Here is a 22,955-nt window from a genome sequence, read left to right as displayed (position 1 = left end):
TGATTTTGTCTTCTTCACTTGAAAATGATATCAGAACCTTTTGCAATGCTTTACTTTTCTCATTTCTTTTTGCCACTTATATTATACATTTGGGCCTACTTATCAAACCTCGGCCATGTCCTGTTCAAGGTCTGCCGCTCTCTCTTGCTCTTGAACTGACATAATGTTGGACCTCCACCGTAATGACTCAAATGGCTCCCACTCTCAGGATAATTCAAGGCATCCTGACCCCAAGTAACCATCCTATGACCATCTTTTTGTTTTCTGCTTTCTGAACAGGACTCTCTTAAAAAGTAGAGGTATTTTGAAGGTTTACTGTTTAAGTTAATATAAATTGTATTTCAGTAACAGAACCACTTGAGAATAGCACTTTGGGGGGGTAAAAGGTGGACATCAATGGCCACTCCCTGTTTTCTGGTGCCAAGGACCTATTGAGCTAACATGGTGAACTATAAAAATTGGTGATTATGTGAAACTCCTTTATTTGCTTTTGTAAATGCTAACCAGTCCTACATCCCACATTCTTCTATTAAGCTTCCCCACACACACCAATTTCCACTGTGGTTGTAAATGAGTCTCAATGAAATTAAGAGTATTAAAAAGTAAGAATTGATCAATGATAGAGTGAGGATTCAAGATACACAATAAAACTGGAAGCCAAAACACAGCGGTGGATGCGAAGACGAGAAGACAGCTGGAGTAATTCCAAATGCCACGGGTTAGGCAGCAGCACAGGTCAAAGATGGCAGGAGAAGCCTGAACCCAGAGTGTGGATACCAATCAAAGGCCCCCAGGAGGCCGTGCATGTGAAGTAGATAAGGAATCAGTCAGCAGACCTGAGTACTGAGCCCAGAGGATCCTGAGTGCTTGTTGACCAGATGAAACGGAGGTTGTAATAACGTAAGAAGCCGAGGGCAGTAGGTCAGGACAAGGTGCAGGAAGAGATGAGGTCTGAGGTAAGGAAAACAGAACAACAAAGCAGAAGGTCAAGAAGGTAGCAGACAGGAGCATGTAGAAAGCACAGCAGCGTGGCAAACATCTGTCTCACCAAGGAACCTTTTTATATATTTCCTAACTGTAGCAAGTGGTAGATCAATTTAGCAGAGCTAACACACAACCTGGGGGCGGCTAATGATTGTGTTAGGAAACTAGGAAGTTCACTTGGCTGTAATGTGAGCTATCAGAAATGAGGATTATTGGGCAATTTTGCTGGGCAAACACAAAAATAAATAGATAAAGGAGGTGGTGAGAGGGACTATATATCTGTGCGAGGTTTCCTACCTGTATTCGTTTGTTTAACCATTCTTGCAATAAATTTGAGAAATCAACAGTATCTTCGATAAATGAAACAACTGAGTACAATTGAATGAATGGCTCATGGTCAAACAACTGATCACATACTCAGATTAAAATACACGTGTTGACAGTGTTGAATAAAACCTAATTGTCCAGTGTTATCCTACTTTACATAAAATCTGTGTGCCATCTGGAAAGTGAAATTTCAATGTTTTCATACTATGGCCCAAACAAGCTTTTGGTACTGGTGTAAATGCAGGGACCTCAATAGTGGGGGGGGGGGGGGGGGGGGGATGTATGTGCAGTGGTAAGACAAAAGTCCAGAGATGCTAACTTGCAAACATAGGAGGACATTTTCTTGGGCTGCATTTTATAAAATTTCAGGAATTTTATTTCCTCAAACTATTACATGAAATTAATAATAGCAATATACACTCAGCAGCCACTCAATACATAGTAAATGTTTGATATGCTAAATCACATGTGTCAAACACAAGGCCCGCGGGCCAAATCCGTCCCACCAGGCCTTGCAATGTGGCCCGCACCGCGCTGTCATCACTGCACTCCGCTGCGTTTCCATCACAATGACAGTTTATGACTGTTCAGTAAACCATTCGGCCCGTGATTTAGGCTGGATTTTAGATTTTGGCCCCTTCTCTGATTGAGTTCAACACCCCTATGCTAAATGCTTACAGGCATAATCATATCTATAATAATAAAAGGGTAGTATGCTAATTAGACCGGACATCCTTCCACATAGCCTTCCTTCTGGACAAAGCCCCAGTGGGTGGAGGCCGAGGCTATAGAAGTGACAGGTGTGTGTGTGTGTGTGTGTGTGTGTGTAACAGTGGCGGTAGAGTCTCCAGCAGTGGCGGCAGTGGGCATGGGCCAGGACCAAGGCCCTTCACAAATTTCATGCATAGGGCCTCTAGTTATACAGGTAAGTTTCATAGGAACAGTATAAGGTGGTTACTCTTATTATCATCATTGTAATAGGTGTACAGGTTAATAATGTGGATTTTGTAATCTAAGAAAACATGATACTTTCAAGAAAACCATTAAAAGTTCTTTATCCAATGTAATGTCCATCACTAGCTATTTCCCCATCTTTCAGGTAATTTGTGGATACCGTCCCAATAGACCTTTCTTGTTTTGAAGCAAACCATTCAGAGACCTAATTTTCCACTTCTTCGTGTTTTGAAGTGCTGCTCAGAAAGTGTGTGTGCCATCGATCAGAACAAGTGGTAATCTGAAGGAGTGAGGTCTGGTGAATACAGCGGGTGGGTTAATACTTTCCAGGCAAGATCTTTTAACGTGTCTTTAACTGGTTTTGAAGTGTGTGATGGTGCATTATCATGAAGCAAAATTACTTTGCTGTGTCTTCTGGAACATTCTGGTCATTTTACTAACAAAGCATGGTTCAAATTGATTATTTGTTGTTGGTAGTGATCAGTATTAACCATTTCACCTGGTTTTAGAAGCTCATAATACACCACACCTTCCTGATCCCACCAAATGCAGAGCATTGTCTTCTTTCTGAAGCAATTTGGACTTGCCATCGATGTTGATGGTTGACTTGGATCAACCCATGATTTTGTGCTTTTGGGATTTTCAAATAAATCCACTTTTCATCACCAGTCATAATTTAATGCAAAAATAGACGTTCTTTCATGCAGTTGAAGCAATATTTTGCTGATGACTTTTCAGTTTTCCATTTGTCTTTCCTTTAGTTAATGTGGCACCCATTTTCCTTCCTTTCCCATTGCTTGTAAATGATCAGAAATTATTTGCTGAGCAACGTTGAATCTTTCTGAAAGTTGTTTTTGAGTTTGACATCCAACAATGCTCGTAATTGTTGATCTTCAAACTTTTTGGGTTGACCTGGAAGTTCTTTGTCTTTCACATGGAAATCATCACTTTTAAAGCATTTAAACCTGTGTTCACAAGTATCTTGAGATGGAGCATGTTCACCATTAGCTTCATGAAGTAAACGATAACTTTTTCTTCAAAATAAAGTGATGAATTAAAACTTCCCGCAAAGCTTTCTTTTTTGGCACAAAATTCTACATTTAAAAAAATATATATTTTATTGATTTTTTACAGAGAGGAAGGGAGAGAGATAGAGAGCCAGAAACATTGATGAGAGAGAAACATCGACCAGCTGCCTCTTGCACACCCCCTACTGGGGATATGCCCACAACCAATGTACATGCCCTTGACCAGAATCGAACCCGAGACTTTTCAGTCCGCAGACCGACGCTCTACCAATGAGCCAAACCGTCTTCGGCACAAAATTCTACATTTTTAAGTGTAAAAATATCTATGATGTTAATACTTCCAGAAAATTTGACATATGAAGTTTTGAAGCTTGCTGTCAATACAACAAAATAGCATACATATTAAATCACATATATATTAACATCTATGGAATAAAATCTATTGAAAAAAATCCACATTGTTAATTGGTACCCCTAGAATTTTATAGAGGAGAGGCCTGAGATACAGAGAGTTTAGAACATTAGCCCAGGGCCACGTACTTATTAAACATTTGAAACAAGGCCCTGGCCAGTGTGAGCTCAGTGGTTAAAGTGTCAGCCTACCCGCAGAAGGGCCTGGGGTTCTATTCCCGGTCAAGGTCATGTACCTGGGTTGCACATTCAATCCCCAGCCCCTGTCGGGGTGAGTAGGTGAGTACAAGAGAAAGCCAAGTTCTCCTCTCTCTCTCTCTCTCTCTCTCTCTCTCTCTCTCTCTCTCTCTCTCTCTCTCTCTCTCTCTCTCCCTCCCTCCCTCCCTCTTCCTCTTTCCCTTCTACTCTCTCTAAAAATCAATGGAAAAAGTATCCTTGGGTGAGGAAAAAAAACACAAAAATTAGATAAATGATTCGCACATCAGTGCCACTACTTCATGTGTGTAGCCTTCAGACAGTTTAATGTTATGTCCACAAAATGACATCTTTAACTTACATGTGCTATCGGTGGCTATATTCAAACTGCTGCTGTCTTAAAATTATTTCCTTAAACACATTATTCTGTCTAAACATTAAGTGTTATTTGTTATACATCATAGTGAATTCCATTTGAGTAGTAAAACATCCATGGCAACAAAATGTCCATGACATTTAATATTAAGTTACAAAATTTCATGTATAGTTGATCAGTTTATTAACTATAAAATATTCTGGTTTGTTTTTCATTGAGCATGCAAACCGATTTTTCTCTTTTATTTAAGTTATTGGGGGTGAAATTGGCTCACAAGGCCATACAGGTTTCCAGTGTACAACTCAAGGAAACCTCATCAGCACACTGCATCAAGCACTCCCAGCCAGAAGCAAAGGCTCGTCCGTCTATTACAGTGGTTGGCAAACTCATTAGTCAGCAGAGCAAATATTAACAGTACAATGATTGAAATTTCTTTGGAGAGCCAAATTTTTTAAACTTAAACTTCTTCTAATGCCACTTTTTCAAAATAGACTCACCCAGGCCATGGTATTTTGTGGAAGAGCCACACTCAAGGAGCCAAAGAGCCGCGTGTGACTTCGAGCCACAGTTTGCCGACCATGGACCTATTACATGCTGGTTGGAGTGGTGTTTTGAGACTACTACATTTTTTTGTGGTATTTCAACTTTTAAACAAGGTGGGAGTTTAGTTAAATTATCTTGCTTTCAATATAGAAATATCATCTATAATAATAGCATATACTTGTTCATCTTCACTAATTGAGTGGGGACTATTAATTGTTCTCTACATGTAGTAATCCATCATATCTTTTCAGATAAATGGTGCATATTTGATTAAATATGTGTTTTGCTGATACAAACCATTGCACTGTTACAAATACCATCTATATTTAGATCTACTTTGTTTTCTGAGGAACACTGAAGCATTTTGAGACAACTTCTGATACACTTTGACCTTTCTCACTCTGATTTTCAAGGTCATGTACTTAGAAAAATCAATTCAGGGCACTTTGAAACAGCATTTAGTTATGGTACACAGAGTTTACAATATTACTTTTATTTGGAAATGTCATTTTTTCCCAAATCCTGTAAACAATTTTGAGTGCTGGGTTATAATGTAACAGTCCCTCAAATTTCTTAGTGAAGTATAAGAAACATGTTGAAGATAAAATGCAAAGATGTAATTGTGTTTTAATAAGCAAGCCTAAAAACATTATGGATAACTGAGAAAACAATTACATAGTGATATTTATAATATAATATAAAAAACACAATGTAAAGATATCACTAATGTGTGTACTTTAGCGTATTTATCTAAACTCACCAACGAGGCCATCCACAAAGCTATTTATGATGGTATATGATAAGTGCCGACAGATTACTTGATCATTAGCAAAATCCAGCTGCTAGAACACTTTTGTATGACACTTCAAATTAAAGAAAGGTATTATTTCATAGCTTAGTGTATTTCATATTTCATCAATTATCAATATATTAATACTTAAAATATTAAGTCTTTGGATTTAGAAAAAGAGAGGGAACCACTGCCTTATACAATATTAAATATTTTCCCCATATAGACTTGTCATATGACATATGACAGAAAATTACAAGTATAAATTAGATATGATACAATTGTTTCTTAACACACACAAAAAGGGAGCTAGCTCCTTTTAGAAATAATTTAATGAAAATAAGTATTTCTTGTACAACAGCACAGACTAGTGGCCATGTGTTTAAAGCAAATGCTTGCCTTATTGTGGGACATGTTATTATTTTAGGTTAGTCATGTGTATGCAATATGAAGTCTCATTAAATAAACAACATATTCAAATAGTAATTATAGTATCATATAGTTTAATGGAGCTTAAGAGTACATTATTCAAATCTTTTTAAATCATTCTATTCTTCAAACTGCCTAGAAATTGTTCTTAAAATGATATATGAAAAAATATATACATACATGCTCTCAGAGATAATAAACTTAAGAGTAACTAGTTATTGAATATTTCTGAATCTGTATTTTTAGTTTTAAGCTTACCAGGTAATTAGTCCTCTATAAGCAAGACTATATTAATTTAGGATATTGACATTAATAATACTGTTAAAGCCAGATAATTTAACTAACATATATATATATATATATATATAATATTAGCATTTATTTATTAATAATAAATGCTAATTCACTTATCCCAAGACTCGCCATTTACATGACTTCATTGAATAATATGGTGTTCACATAATATTTAAACATTATCTTCTTAATTATAAGTGTTTAACAGTGTTATTCCAAATTCTACTGTTTTATTTCTAAAATTTCTTAACAAATTTGTCTTTAGGTAAGTAAAAGAATGCTTCTTGGGCCAAAGAAAAGTAATACATAGTTTCTGAACTATCTCCTAATAATGTGTGTAGAAGAAAAAGATGAGAAAATTATTTCAAATACCTCATTTTGATCTCTAAATCTTGATCAATTTACTACTTCCCCCGAATACATAGTTAGACCTTCCTGAACTGATTGTATCAACCACTTGGAATGGTACAGAAAGAGATAGGAACAGTCACATTAAGATCTGAAGCAGATTTTGGAACATAATTATTAGTTGGCTGTTACTGAATTGATCGATGGCAAAAAGGGAGGTAGAATATTTAATAGCCCCAAATAATGAGTATAGTGGATAATAAGCCTGATGTAATTTAAAATGCTGCCTATTCCTTAAAGGCATAAAACCTTTCTTAAGATATCTGAAAGGTTGCTGAAACCGGTTTATCTCAGTGGTAGAGCATCGGTCTGCAGACTGAAAGGTCCCAGGTTCAATTCCGGTCAAGGGCATGTACCTAGGTTGCGGGCACATCCCCGGTGGGGGGTGTGCAGGAGGCAGCTGGTCGATGTTTCTCTTTCATCGACGTTTCTAGCTCTCTCTCTCTTTCTCTCCCTTCCTCTCTGTAAAAAATCAATAAAAAAAAAAGATATCTGAAAGGTTGCCCAGCTAGCATGGCCCAGTGGTTACGCATCGACCCATAAACCAGAAGGTCACAGTTTGATTCCGGTCACAGCATATGCCCAAATTTTGGACTCCGTTCCCAGTGGGGGACATACAGGAGGCAGCCAATAATGATTTTCTCTCATCATTGATGTTTCTCTCTCTCCCTCTCTCTTCCTCTCTGAAATCCATAAAAATATATATATTTGTTTAAAAAATATCTGAATGGTTTACATTGGCCTGTGATTTAAAAAATTATAATTTGAATTTGAATTCCAGTTCTAGCTCTATTATTCAGTAGCTCTACAAACGTTGAGAAAACTTGTTACTCTTCTGAGCTTTATTTTTTAATTTATAAATTGAGTATTAATGATCTAATAGACTGATGAACAAATGAGATATTTTTCAACATTGAGAAATACAAAACAAGAGCAAATTATTTTAATATTCCAACAATAGATTCTCAGTCTGCATTTGTGGCTATTTTTGGTTTGTTTAGTTATTTATATAACCATTCTTTAAACATCACTCTCTAATCTCTTTTATATGAAAAGATCATAACTATTAATCAAATGTGATTCTTTTTGTATAGCTGAAAACATATCCTTGCCTGTAGAGCCACCACAGTAAGTTAAAACAAAGACTTCATCATTGTACTTTTTTTGTTTCTAAATACGAAGGGTAAGTTTACTAGCACAGTTTATATTTTCTAAAGTTTGATGACATTATGTCTTCTTTATTTTTCAGTCAAAAAGTGTTATTTTTAAGAAAACACTCTCAACCACTGTTCTCTTACTCCTGTTAAAATATATGTACAAACACCATTATAGCGAAAATATCCATTCCATAGTATCACAATTTTGATGCATTGTAGATATTTTCAACAGCAGATAGAGGCTGTTGAGTAAGAAAGAAGGATCCCTAGTACCTTCCATCACATTTCTGGTGACGCCTGTTTCTTATTAAGGACTCTCTCTAAAAGAGGGATGTGGGCTTAAGTATTTGTTGCTAATTCTGTCTCCGTGTCACTGTGATTGATAGGAAGCTTCAGGAATAACTAGTCATCAAAGGAGGAGAGTAAATTTAAGTCACTGCTGCCTTGGCTTATGACCAAAATATTTGTTTTGGAACAACCATCCGCTGTGCACCCTCACTCAACAATCGAACTTTTGCCCTACCTAAGAGAAAGCAGCCTTTGGATTTGTGCAGATGTGAGCAGGTAGATCCTGTGCTCCTCACCCAGAATCTCTCCCCAGGAACATTGCCGGTTGTCTTATCTCTCTACGCCATGTTGATCTTGAGGTGAGAACCATCTGCTCACCTTACTTTTGCATCATAAGCTAATTTGAATCGCAGACCTAGGCCGTGAAACATCAAGGAAAAATGTACAGATGCACTTCACATAAAAGTTTACAGACATTTTTAGAAAGCTCAAGGGAACCCTGAGGTTAACTCTTGCATTCCATAAAAGTTATCTGAGAAAAATTAAAAACCCAGGCCCAATTGGTAATGGCCAAGCTCCGCTTTCTGCAATATTTTCCATGGATAAATGAAAGAAATGATTTTATGGTTGGAATATAAACATTGCTTTTCTTCCTAAACTGCATCTTGATTTCCAGCTAAAGCAAATCCCAAGTGCTGTGAGTCAGTCAATGAGGGTGAGTGAACAGCATGCACTGGTTTTATGTGTAAACGGCAGCGTAGTGTACAGAAGGAATCTGATGTCCAGCCCTAACAAAGAAGCAGGAGAGAAATTCTTATTTTCTTTCATCTACAACCAGAAAATAGTAGAGCTTTTTGATGTCTTAGAGTGATTCCCATCTTCTGCCCCCTTTTGTACAGATGAAAAACTAACTGAAATCCTGAAATAGTTAAGAAATGGCCACATTTGGTTTGTGCCCAAACAGATGAGAATTAAAAATATTCTCAGTCCAAACTCAGTGCTGTTGTTTTTCTTCCTGACTCTTAGGTTAAACTCTTCAACTCTTCGCATATAATGGGGATTGAAAGACATTATCAGGAATACATTTGTATTAGGTAAAGAGATGAACTCTTGGAAATGTTACTATATTTCTTGTTTGCAGGAAAAGACTGTGAATATTTTAAAAGTGCTGGGTGGTAACCCGTTCTTTTGATTTCCTTGAATGAGATTGGGTAAGTGAGAGGAACAGTGTCCTCAGGGTTAGTGCCAAAGTAGGCATACCCAGGCAGCCCTCCACCTCCCTGTTCTCAAAATCTCCCTCATCGGAGTTACTCTCTATAGGTTCTCAGGTCTCTGTATTTTACTTTCTACAAACGGGACCATCTTTGTCAGTTCTAGTCCAATACTAATACTAATCAATACTAATGATGTATGGGTAGTGCTGCTAATAGCCCTTCCCTGTTACCTTTTCTAAGGGTAACTGCATCTTATTGAGTAAGGAAGCCTGCATAAGGCAGCAGGTAAGAGCTGATTGGGATTCTACCCTAAAGCAGGAACTGTAGCATGTAGGGTTGTCAGAAAATGGCCTGGATAAATGGCTTCCTCCTCTGCACTCTATCTGGCTGCTTTTAACTAACTTGGCAATCTATGTTTTTTAATAGATTCCATGTAATTGATTCATTTACTTGGAGGATGGATCTCTGAGTCTTCCACCTCCCCACACCTCTTTATGCTGATTCTTCAGAACTGCATCAGGCAGAAGCGGAAGAAACTTTCAATAACACATAGAGAAGTGACCGCTGTAGCCACTGAACAGGTGAAAGGGGGGTTAAATTCATTCCGGCTTTTATATGCCTTCAGGGCCTGATTTGCTGCTGGTTAAATCTCTGGGAAAAAGCAGTCAGAAATTTAAGCATTTTGCTACCTCTGCTGCTGTGTTCCCATGGGGGCAGTGCCCTATTTCTTACCATTATTCATAGTCGTTCTGCCTCTAAATAGCAATGCTTTTGAGGATGATTGTGCAGGACTGCGGGTGCTGTTTTGCTTGAGCTGGGAAGACATTCCAGAAATGCTGTCACTGAAGATATGCTTCTAAGAAGGATGCTATTTTGCCTTGAGCAGATGAGATCATACATTATATTTAGGCTTCATCGGGAAGGCAACTGCAAATGGGTTACAGTCTGGTTCTAAACTTTATATTTTATTTAAATTACATTGGCTTTAAAAAATGGAAACTCTCCTGTTTCCTTTTTTTTTCTTTCTTTCTTTTTTTTGTTGTAGATGATAAAAACATGTTAAAGTGCATTTGATTATCCAAAAAAGTTTGATAAGATTACACCAATTAGTGGCATTTTCATATCAGTGATACCCAGATTGCTGAGATTTTTAAAACTGTGATTCAGGCTCCTATGGAATCTTTAGTCCAAGAGAACCTCAACTATTACAAGACCTTTGGGAACTTTTTTGCCCTTTCCTCACCCATCAATTTTATATAGCATTAAAAAATTGGCTTCTCCGTAATATAATGTGCTTATTTTCACAGACATTTTAGGTCTCTAAAAAGTGGAGCTACTAAGGAAACTGTTTTCTATCAACCAGATCCAACGATCTGGTTAAGTCTGACTTTCCTAGAATTCAATTCTATTGAACCTCACATTTCTATTTATTTTATTAATAGAAATATTAATAAATATTAGTAGTTAACTATGTGAGCCCCATAAGCAAAGCCTGTAGAAACCAATTTGTAGCACATTCAAAGTTAAACCTGGAAACTTTTCAATGATATTGTGTCAGTCCTTCACATAATTTCAAACCATCTCAGGATATAATTCTGTATTTCTTAAACTGTAACTTTTGTGTGGGGGTGTGTGTGAAAAAAATTAGATCTAATTTATAATAGTTACTTTTAAAAGCTACCTACTTTCACTTAGGGGTATAATGTGTTTTTGTGAACTGTTAAAAATGATTTTCTTCTAGAGAAAGCATGAGCTTTTTTGTGAAAATACTACATATTTTTACATTCTTGTTTTTCAAAAACATTGAAATGCATTTACTTAAAAAAACAACAACTATTTTAAATGCATCACTCTCTTCGGAGCAACAAATAAAAATTGTGAAAGAAAAACAATCTCACCCACATTACAGTAAATTTGGTTAGCAGGAAGATGGAGTTTTACAGTAATAGCTTTTAAGCAGATTATCTAATTTTAAAAGAGTGCATATTGCATTCTATGTGAAACTGAGATGGAAGAGTACATTTCAGTTTGTGCAAATGCCTTCACCAGTGAGGTTTATGAGTGCTCAATTTAATTTTGCATTTAATACCTTTTGGCTCAATTATTTCTTCTTTTATTCTTGATCTTATTTTTTTTAAATCTCATTTTGCAAAGAATATTTCCTTGTGAGGGAAGCAAATGTTTAAGTCATCTTAGTGTCTGACCACAGACTTGGAAAGTAGTTAACTATGTGAGCCCCATAAGCAAAGCCTGTAGAAACCAATTTGTAGGTTCTGGTTGCTAGGCAGCTTGCCGCTGCTTCTCCAAACAGCCCTGGACAGTTGCTAAATTGAGAGGCTCCCTAATGCTTATTTGGGAAGAGCAAGGGTGGGTAAGCAGTGATTGCATCCCACATTCAGGATAGTGGCAATTAGGCTGCAGTGATTTGGCTGCCTGGATAATTAGAATTCTCAGTATGTGGCTTGGACAGATGCACATCTGTTCCTAGGAATCGCTATTAGATGTATCTAAAGTGTTTTGACCAATTGTTGAAAGGTTGGATGACTCTTTATCCAAAGGTAATTCCAGCATGCATAAAAATGGTGTTGTGTTCCTAATTCAATGACATCAGACTTGCAACAAAATGAGAATACATTTGGGCTCTTGGGTCAGAAACATTCCAAGAGTACATTCATTTTCATCAAGTTTTTGAACCAAAAATAGTTGTTCATCTCACTTTTTCCTCTAGTTTGAGCTTAGTTTTCTTTACAGATTTTTTTTCCCCCAATAACTGTGGTTGCTGTTGTCATCCACTATTTCTATTCCAATTATATCCTTAGTTTGAAACAAAGCCATTCACTACTGAAAACAATATATATCTCTTCATGATTCGGATCCAGTGCACATTATCTAAAGGCAATTTAAGAGAATGGCTTTACAGTTTCTGATTTTTTTCCTTAGAAATTATAATTCAAATTGTAAAGCTCAAATTTTAAATCACAAATATCTTATATTCTTTGTTCTTCAGGCATAATATTTTGTTGATTGTCCACATTTTGTCCTGTCTTTAATTCAAATGATGATATCAAAGCAATTTTATCCAATTAGAGAAAATTGCCCTAATTAGAAAGATGGAGCAGAGAAATATCTTAAAATTAATGCAGTAAAATCTGCCCCAATTATCCTTCCCTCCCCACCCCACCAGATACTAAAACTGAGAACAGAGGAGCTCAGTGACTTTTCTTAGAACATGTAGAAATGGCATTTTAATTCTGGAGTTGTAGTTGTGTGTTCTTTATGTGATAAAAATTTCTTTCAGCTGGAAATTAAAATAAAATATTCTTGAATTCATGATAGCAATATGGCTTACTTGTGGGACTCTCTTCAATTTTCAAATGCCACTTTAATTTAATTTCAGTAAAAATCTATACCGATGCTGGAGACTGGTAAATGTTGCATTTTGGTAGCCAAGATTTATATAGACTCTTCTTTCTCATAACTTATGAAAATAGTTGGCCATGGGGACATGGGAAATTTGCATGTCTTGGAGTTTACATGAGAGAAAAATCATGGTTTTAAAATTAATTTTCTGTGGCTGCAAATGAGAGCAATTAGTTGTCAACGTATCAACAGACTGGTGATTTTATATCATAGTTTTTATCAATTTTCAACTTTAGACAATTCCATTCTGTTATTGATGATGGAAATTTTCCCCCTTATCTTAGGAAACTGAGCTGTAAAGATGGGAAGTATTTCATGCTCATCATATATATATATATATATATATATATATATATATATATATATATGCCTTTTTTTAATATAAAGCCAATGAAAAAAGCAAGGTCAACTTTTACAGGCATACAAATTTCCCCTGCATACATAGACTAAACATAAAATATAACAGAATACTGTGTTTTGACTCAAGACCATAGATTAAAGTTTATTGTCAGTATAGGGGCTCGTATAATTGAGGTGAGAATGAAAGATATAAATTAAAGTCAAACACATAGGAATAGAGAAGAGGAAATGGATACAATAAATATTTTGTACCCTTTATTTTAGAGAACTGAGTGACTACAGTTCTTTGAGGTAAATAAAAGAGAAATTTAGACTGACTATAAAGAGTCTGATGTGTGCAACTGGGCAAATACCTTTGAAGGTATGATGGTTAACTGGATAGGCAGTGTGTTCAGATCCCAGCTCCAATTTGAATTAGTTGTGTGAATTCAAGCAAGTAACTTGACCTTTTTGTGTATTAGTTTCTTCATCTTTAAAATGGTAATAATATGAATACCTCACATATGAAGTTGTAGAGTACTTAAATAAGATATTATAAGCATCAGGTTCAGAGTAAATACAGAATAATTTTATCTATTAGTATTGTTCACTGAGACAGAGGGTGTAGGAACAGATTGATAGAAGAAAGGTGATTGAACATTTTCAGAAGTTGAATCAGGGTTGTCTTTGGGACATTCATTTATAAAAGGCTAATAGTATAATGATGTGTATACATTTGGGACTTATCAATAATAACTTATTTTTGAAATGATGGCTATGTATGAAGCCACTGTGACAGATGATACAGAAAGAGATGGTCAAAGTGGCAAAGATGAAGTCCATGAGACACATGATCAGTTAATTAAGAAGAATAACTAGAGCAAGAGGAACAAAAGCAGAGAAAAGCAATGTCATGGAAGTTACAGGAGAAGTTTCAGATGGTAACAATAGTCAACAGAATCAAATATTAAATAAGAGGTAAAATAACTGAAATTTAAATTTGTGTTGGCATTGTCAATATGGAGGTCATTGGCAACTCCTCGAACAGCAGTGTCAGTGTAGTTATCTCTATGAAAGTATATGCTATGTGATGAAAAGGTTTGGAAATAGAGTTAGTGAAGAAAATGAATTTTTTCTTTGAGGGGGCATGACTGAGAAGGCGAAATTGGAGAAAAGTAATAGCTATATAGGATGCAAAGCTTAGAAGGGTTTTGTTTGTTTTTCCTTCTCTTCTTTTCTATTATTTTCAGATGATATATTTGAGCTGTCTTTCAAGTTCTCCTTATAGAGTTATTTTCTTGATACCACAATTGCAGTTTGACAAAACAAAATACTTTGTAGCATATAAGATAAATGACACACTTTTCAACAAAATGTAGAGCATTGCTCTCTCAAAAATTAGTCTGTTTCCATGGGAAATTTGTCTTGATTAAACCACCTGCCAAGTGTATAGTGAATATTTCTTTTCTATTCCAAAAATAATTTGAGCACTTTGTTGAATCCTGGTCACTTTTCTTAAGTGTGTGTGTGTGTGTGTGTGTGTGTGTGTGTGTGTGTGAGAGAGAGAGAGAGAGAGAGAGAGAGAGAGAGAGAGAGAGAGAGAGAGAGAGAGAGAGAGAGAGAGAGAGAGAAAGAAAGAAAGAAAGAAAGAAAGAAAGAAAGAAAGAAAGAAAGAAAGAAAGAAAGAAAGAAAGAAAGAGTGAGTATGTATGTGTATGTGTGGTATGTTCTGCTGCTATTTGATATCTCAGTGGTCAACTCATATTTTATGGTGGACTATTGTATGGTTTGATGCTTAAAGGTGATCAAATTAGTATTCAATAGGCAAAAGGGCCTTAGTATATTTAGCCACCCTTATCAGTCAGAAACATCACTAAATTAAGCATGGTGGGGACACTTTAGTCAACATCTATCTGTCAACAAGCTACCATTTGTGTGCCTCAAATGTCAATGAGAAAAGGATGCAAATAGGCCTTAGAAAGTGAAAATGGCTGTCAAAGTATGTACATGGTTGGACCTCTCCTGCCCTGGTTCTTATCAAAAGAATTAGTGAAATGTGTTTTTGAAATACCTAATACTGGATGTGTTTGGAAGATAAGCACTGTGAGTAACTGTGGGTGTGTTGCCAGCTGCCAAGTTTGAATCTCTAACAGTGAAGCTTATTTTAGATTTACTGGATAGCATTGATAAACCATATCTCATTATGTGATTTAAATGGGCATGCATATATACCTAAGCACAATAGTGTTTTTTTTTCCCCCCAGACAATTGGGATGGAAAATTATTCATGAGCAATTTTCCATCTCAATTGTCTGGAGAAAATAAACTATTATTATTAAGACAGAAGCCATTGATTAGGATGTTCACTACTAAGGAACTCAAGTTTTCACGTTGGGCAATGTAAGATTTGAAATGGAGGAAATGGACCCTTGGGTTGCTCTGAGTTTTCAATGAGAAGAATAGAGACTGGAGGAGATGATGGGGGTCTTTGATGGATGGTATAAGAATAGGTTGACCTGGGATCAGCCTGGATAGAGAGTAGAGTAATAGGAGGTTGCTGAAAGACAGAATTTCATTAGTATGTAAGGTTAGTTTTTGGCTTAACTTGTGGATTGAGGTCAGTTGTTTGCATTATTATATTTTATGATCTTTTATGAAGTCATTACAAATTACTTGTATCTATTATCTGTGCCTTTTGTTAATATAAGTTTAATAATCTGCTTAAAGAGCACAGCATTTAAGTATATATTATAAATATAAAAATATTTTTATAATAAGACATACTAACTTGTGAATCAACTTTTAGAAAGCTAGGGTAGGAATATTTTCATGCTTAAGTTTTTAATACAACCATGATTAAATATTGCATAGGGAAAAGAGCTGGGTTGGGGAAATGAGAAGTTCAAAGTTCTAAAGATTCAAAATTATACTCAGTTGTTATAAATGCTGTATCTGTTAATGATAATATAAAACTGTTTCAGATGTTCATGAATGGAGAGTTAAAGGCACAGATCAAATTTTTAAATATTTTAAATCTTAAAGTTAAGTTCTACAATTTAAATTCCAATGTATTATAGAACATGTTTGATAATGTTGAATGCCCATATAAATATCTAGAGAAAAAAATCTATTTTCTTTTTAAAATCCTAAATATAATCTAGGTAATGTTTCTGTAACATTAGCCTCATTTAAATAAAAGCAGTGATTCTAAGACTGCTTGAGGTTCACTGTAGAAGGGGTGTGAAGTGTAGAATCCTTTAGGAATTGCTACTGGGTTTAAAAAAAAATGTCAGTTACACAGTGGACAATTTATAAAATCTTTTTCATTCCTTCCTATTGCATTTTCTTTCCCTTTATTGAGTACTAGTATATGTGATTTGTAGACATGGGTAGCATATCAGTGTAGTGAGAATAAAAGGCTGAGTCAAACTGCTTGCATTTAAATTCAATCTCTATCATTTACTGACTATGAGGCTGTAGGGCAGGAACTCAATTTTTATTTTTCGTCTCAAGTTCCTCACATGAACAAAAAGGGAGATCAGACGCGGTTTCTACCCAATTGGTTTGCATTTAATCATGCAAAAAAACAAAACAAAGAAACAGAAACAAAAAACCCACAAATGATCAATGTAATGTATGTGAGGTATTTGGCATATAGTAACTACTCAATAAATGTTGTTTTACTTAGGTTCTGAAGAACTTAAGTTTTTTGTAAGTTCAGCAGAAGCTTATTACAATTTCTTGTAAGAGTTTAAAGTTATTCATTAAAGGAGTGTAGAATAAAATAGTTCTGACATAGTTTTCAGTTAGTCCTGAGACAGAACTGTTTTCCACAGAATAGCAATTCCTTCCTTTCAAACCCAGTTATTTTTTGGTAAGCCAATGGAGATGTTGGTATTCACCAATTCAGACACAGTGTGTAATACCAAGTCTCTCTTTTTAGCTACATAATTAAAGCCTATATCTGTATATCTGTATATCATCTATATATCTATATATTTATATGTCTGTATGTCCGCATATCTGCATGTCTATATATATCTATATCTCTTTGTATCTATATCTCTATATCTGTATATATACCTATATATATCTATATATACATATATATCTATCTATTTATACACCTACATATATGAATATATATATAATAAAAGGGTAACAGGCTAATTAGACTGGACATCTGAACAACCTTCTGGATGTCATTGCGGATGTCCTTCCAAAGTTGCCACAACGGGTGCCAAGACAGAGGTGGTTAGGGGCGATCAGACAGGCAGGCAGGTGAACAGTTAGGAGCCAGTGGTCCCAATTTGGGAGAGGGATGTCTGATGGCCAGTTTAGGTCTGACCCTCCCTAAGGGGTTTCAGATTGTGAGAGGGTACAAGCCGGGTTTAGGGACACCCACTCCCACAGTGCACAAATTTCATGCACTGGGCCTCTAAAACACACACACACACACACACACACACACACACACACACACACACACACATATATATATATATATATATATATATATATATATATATATATATATTTGAGAGAGAGAGAGAGAGATTGCTTTACAAAGAATGAATGTTAATAGGTAGCATGAGAACTTTTTAGATAGAGAAAAACATGAAAGTTTGGGTGTTTGTGGAAGCGGCATTTGGATCAGATGTAGGAAATCATTATGAATTATAAATGCTCATTTTATGTGATCAGTAAGTGTAAGAGATTTTTCAGATTTATCTTTGGACCTCAGGATCAAAGGACAATTAAGCAGTTGATGGGATCACTTGATCCTTGTCACCAATTTAATTCTATGTCATTAAATGTTTGACTTTTAAGTCAAATATTTAATTACATGTGATTTTCCTTTGAGCTGTGCTCATTTTAGTAAGAATCCAGGTATTGATGTGCATATTCTCTCTTCTGATACATTAAAGGATTTGATGTACATTGTTTACTACAGCTATAACCTCACCTCAGGTGTTTTATGTTTATGTTAATTTGAAAGTTGCTGACTCTTCTGTAGTACAAAGGTTGCTTGGATGTGGGACAAGGGCTCTATAGATAGTAGGCATATTTTAATAAGTAATGCTTTCTGAATCTCTGAGAAAACATAGCTGCAGACTGAATAGTATAATAATTAAAAATTAAAGTGTTTTTTATGCAAACTAGATTTACATAAACATAAATACAAATTATGTTTTAATAAAATAAATTATCATTTAAGAAACGAAAGTGAAATTTGGGTTAATCAACATGTTAACATTCCATAGCATGAAATTTTATATCAGAGAAAACATTATAAATAATATTTATTCTTTTTTTTAAAATATATTTTATTGATTTTTTACAGAGAGGAAGAGAGAGGGATAGAGAGTTAGAAACATCGATAAGAGAGAATCATCGATTAGCTGCCTCCTGCACACCCCCTACTGGGGATGTGCCCACAACCAAGGTACATGCCCTTGACCTGAATCAAACCCGGGACCTTTCAGTCTGCAGGCTGACGCTCTATCCACTGAGCCAAACCGGTCTCGGCAATAATATTTATTCTTTAAATATTATGGGTTGTGATACTTTTACATCAAGGAATTAATTTAAAAACCTTTTGATGTTATTATTCCTTAGCATCAATGACCCAATTTTATTCATCTCTAACGTATCAATTATTGCCCACTTTTTTCATTTTATCAATTGATTTAGATTTAGCATCACCTAATTGGCAAAAGGTGAATTCAAAATGTGTTTCCCATTTTTTTTCTTTTCAGGGAAATCTTGAGGGGTTTGTTACTTTTCATCCTCCAACCATCAATCATCTTGTGGGCGAAGGCTACACATTGGTAAGTCTCATTCATTCAAATTGTCCTTTTGGAAGTTCAGTTTAATAAAGTTGATGATCATAGTATGTAATAAGCAGAATCAGAGACATCATTGCTTTGCTAATTATACAATTACTTTTTAAAATAAAACTTTATATCTTTAGGATTTTATTCTTATTTTTAATTACTTTACTAAAAGAAGAGTGAAAATAACATTAAAATTATGTGGAGAATGGAAACTAGTATTTTTCTTAAAAATTTAAGGTTGTAGTGGTATTGCTTATAAGTAATTTTTAAGATATTTTATTCATGACCCATAAGCAATAGTGGAATGAGCATCCAGGAAAATGCCTGAAGCTTAAATCAAATAGAAGCTAATAAATTGTATTAGTTCTGGTAATACATACTACTTATTTTGTATATGGAGATTCAATTTTAAAGTTAAATAATTCTTATGCATTTATGCATTTTTATGGCTTTAAATCAAATTTTTTGCTTCAGCTTAGTTTTTTTCTCTGGTATCTGTAAATAGCATTAGTGTATCCTGGTATCATGCTTATGAACAACCTCCCCCTCAATCTCTCTCTCTCTCTCCCTCTCTCTCTCTCTCTCTCTCTCTCTCTCTCTCTCTCTCTCTCTCTCTCTCACACACACACACACACACACACACACACACACCATTACTCATTCATTAGTGCATTCACGTCACCAGTAGTTAATTTGAACTTTCCTAAGCTATAGTTTTTGAAGCACTTCTCACACCCTCACATGCTTTAGTGCTATTATCTTCATATGTTTTTGATGAATATTGCATCATTTAAAAAAATAATATGTGCTCAGCCTTAGCCAGTGTGGCTCAGTTGGTTGGGCATTGACCCATGCACCAAAAAGTTACTGTTTCAATAACTGGTCAGGGCACATGCACAGATTGAAGGCTTAATTCCTGGTAGGTGGTTGCAGGAGGCAGCCTATCAATGTTTGGCTGTCATATCAATACGTGACACATGTAAATATTATTTTATTATTTTTAAAAATATTTTAAAAATTAATATATGTTCAAATATATGTAAATTGTCAATTAAGTAAATTCACTGTTATCCTTATAGATAGAAAAACAATAGTAAAACTTAAAATGTAGATAATGTAAATTTTAAAAGAAACAACAGCCATATATATTAATAAAAGTTATAGTGGAATTTTGGAAACCGTCATTTCAGAAGTCTTTTGTTTTCTCTGATTTCTGTTAACTCTCAGAAGTAGTATTGGATACTCAAAAACTCTTAAGAAAACTCATTTTAATGATTAGATTGAATAGATGTACTTAACTTCATGTGCAAGTCAGCAAGTGTGATTTTAGATAGATAGATAGATAGATAGATAGATAGATAGATAGATAGATGATATACAGATAGATGTGTGTATGGGTATACAAATGTATATATGCATGTGGTTGATGTGTATGGGATTGGTTGGATCAAGAGTTTAAGGTGGTGCCTGGTGATCTTATCTGGACATTCCCCCTCTGGAAAGCATAAGGAGTACAATAACTCTGAGGGATTGTTGTAGCAAACCAAGAAGCCAAATTATTAGAAATGATACCTCGTGTTTAATGGAATACATCCAAAGATATTTTGCCAAGTTGCTATCTTGGCAAAAAAATAGATCCATACCATTTCTGATCACTACATGCTAGGACCACTCAGTCATACATAGGCTTGCCACTTGTTTTCTCAATAGAAGCCTCAGTGGCCAGTCCCAGGTGTGATACTATGAGGAGAAGCGAGGAAGGCTGAAAGGTTTAGTAAAATTTATTTACCCCAAATTGTTTATGTCCGTGTGAACCAATAATCCTATAAGAATTGTTTTTCAGTGTATCAGGTAACTTCCTTTCACTGTTGAGTACAAACAAAAGTTCCCCACCCTTAAGCCTTACAATAGGAGCTTGCATTTAACTGGAGCAAAGCCTCAATTCAGTTCTGAAGCCAGACAGGGAGGTGGTGAGATGCTAAATGACAAATTCAGGACTTTCCAGACAAGCTCACTTTCATTAAATCTTTAATAGAAAAGCCTTTGCAATTGCTGATTCCACTTATTTGAGGCCTCTTCTAATTCAAGAACCTAATACTCACAGCTAAACCAGTTAGGAATCAATTTAAATTCTCTGTTATCCTGGAACCCATTCTCCATCTCTTATTTTTAAAATTCTCCTGTCAAATACCTTGCTGAAATACAGATATACTAGCAGTGCATCTACATCATTCCTTTAATCTGTTAGTCTTTTTAATTTTTTTTTAATAAGGGGAATGAAGTGTTACTTATCTTGCACAACTCAGTGAATTCTTAATTACTCTTATTTATTATGGTTTTCTCTATAGGTCAACCAACTGATAATTCATTTAAATTTAAGGATATTGTGGGGATCAGTTTCTACTTCACCAAGTTATAGCACACAAAATCTAGCTTGTCTTAAAACAACAACAGACATTATTACCTAGCATTAACCTCTCTGCACTTACCGTGTTTCCCCGAAAATAAGACATCCTCCGAAAATAAGACCTACTTACAGGTTTCCTTCTGAGTGAAATATAAGGCATCCCCCTGAAAATAAGGCCCCGCTAGGCTAAACATGAGAGATTTTGTCCACTGATTCTGAAAGAAATGGAGTCACAAGAAATTCACCAGGAAATTCAGGAATTGGATTGTTATGATGGTGTTCCAGAAGATGATGACATGATTGTCATTGAATAAATGAGTAAATTCTTGATACTGTAGGATTCACAGTTTGTCTGGTTTGTGTTGACAACTACCGTACTACCATACTGTATACAGGTAATAAATTTCCTTTATTTTCATTTAACAATAAATGTGTACAGTATTCTTCTTCATGGAAAAATAAGACATCCCCTGAAAATAAGACCTAGCGCATCTTTGGGAGCAAAAATTAATATAAGACACTGTCTTATTTTCGGGGAAACAGGGTAGATCCTAGAACTTGTCCATGATTTTGCTCTAGGCAAAGATAAAAACAAGCAGAGCAATCATTTCTGCTGTTTCATTTTAGGTTAAATATTTCTCTCTCTGTGCTTTGTGTAACCATCTACTTAAATGTTTCTGAGTTGTCTGCTTTAGAAAAAAATAGTTTGGTATCTGTCTAGAACACAGATTTAGGATTTAAGCAGTTTTGTACTCAATAAAATACCACAGAATCTAAATGAGAAAGGCAAGAGACTTTTCTTGGGACCATAGGCACAAGATGCAGTCTACAGGTGACATTTTATTGACTTGTACACTTGAAACCTGAATGATTTTGCAAACCAATATCACCACCAAGTGATTGGTTTGTCTCTTCACTGAATAAGCCATGTGCCATATTCAAGATTCAGGGACCCACTGTTTAAACTTTCAAGATTTTTTTTAATTGGATTTTATCTGATTCGATGAGATTAACCATAGAAACTCTCTTTCTTAATGATCACCAAGCTATTAATATATTTAATTCTTTTCTTTGCTCTATCTAGTCTTACCTTTTATAAGATGTCTCTCATAAGAGTCAATATTAGCCCTATAACCTCAATATGGAAACATAGAAGAATCTCTTTTTAGTCCATAGCTTTCATGGTTGAACTCATCTACTCTTGTTTATATCTAATGACATTCAAAGTGATATGTCCTCTTTGGATCTCATTCCTGAGAATCAAATCAGCATATCTATTTGATAACACAGTAATTCCTCCATCTCTCACATATTAAATTGGAACTCAAAGTGTTTCCCCACAAACACTTTTGGCCTTTATAATCTAGTGAATAGAAGAACCTTTTATCTAGTTTCCCAAAAAGATATCTGGGAAATATGGTAGATCCCTTTCTTACCTTTCCACCTCTCTTATTATATCACTCATGAAGATTTATCAAGTATACCTCTGGACAAAGAGGAAATAGTATAGGAAGAAAGAAAAACTATATATGTAATAGTAAGAACAAACATCAA

The 22,955-nt window shown here is 35.2% G+C and overlaps 1 long non-coding RNA gene across 1 annotated transcript in view; it reads left to right on the top strand.

The window, feature by feature from the left end:
* LOC118716572 overlaps positions 1-22,955 on the top strand; it is a 742,455-nt gene that overhangs the window by 267,171 nt on the left and 452,329 nt on the right. Inside the window, exon 2 of the long non-coding RNA XR_004987199.2 lies at positions 18,917-18,988. This is a non-coding gene — a long non-coding RNA (uncharacterized LOC118716572). The remainder of the gene's footprint in view (positions 1-18,916; positions 18,989-22,955) is intronic.

Source organism: Pipistrellus kuhlii, unplaced genomic scaffold, assembly GCF_014108245.1.
Source record: "Pipistrellus kuhlii isolate mPipKuh1 unplaced genomic scaffold, mPipKuh1.p scaffold_m20_p_12, whole genome shotgun sequence".
Classification (NCBI taxonomy): Eukaryota; Metazoa; Chordata; class Mammalia; order Chiroptera; family Vespertilionidae; genus Pipistrellus; species Pipistrellus kuhlii.
This window is presented reverse-complemented; position numbering and strand designations above follow the sequence as displayed.